Below are 310 nucleotides of genomic sequence, written 5' to 3'. Positions count from 1 at the left end.
CGGGGGCACCGGGGAGAAAAGGGGTTCTGCCACCTCTGTGTTCACACATGAGCAAAATCCCACCGGGACGGCGGAAGGAGAAGAGCCTTGGGGGAAATGTCGGTCACGTCACTCGGTACTGGTGAACTGGGCACTTCCCCCACGTCTGAAAAAAACTGCTGAGCTACAGAGGGGGAAAGATGCTGATAAAACCCCGGCTGTTTCTGTGAACGAACCAAGGATGTACCACAACCCCTTTTTCACAGTTCGGCCTGACACAGCTCCCACAGCCTGACACACTGCTCGTCCATTCCAAAGCGAGGGAGAAAAC

The sequence above is a fragment of the Buceros rhinoceros genome, unplaced genomic scaffold, assembly GCF_000710305.1.
Source record: "Buceros rhinoceros silvestris isolate BGI_N320 unplaced genomic scaffold, ASM71030v1 scaffold21051, whole genome shotgun sequence".
Taxonomy (NCBI): Eukaryota; Metazoa; Chordata; class Aves; order Bucerotiformes; family Bucerotidae; genus Buceros; species Buceros rhinoceros.
The sequence above is the reverse complement of the archived record's forward strand: the minus strand, read 5'-3'. Positions refer to the sequence as shown.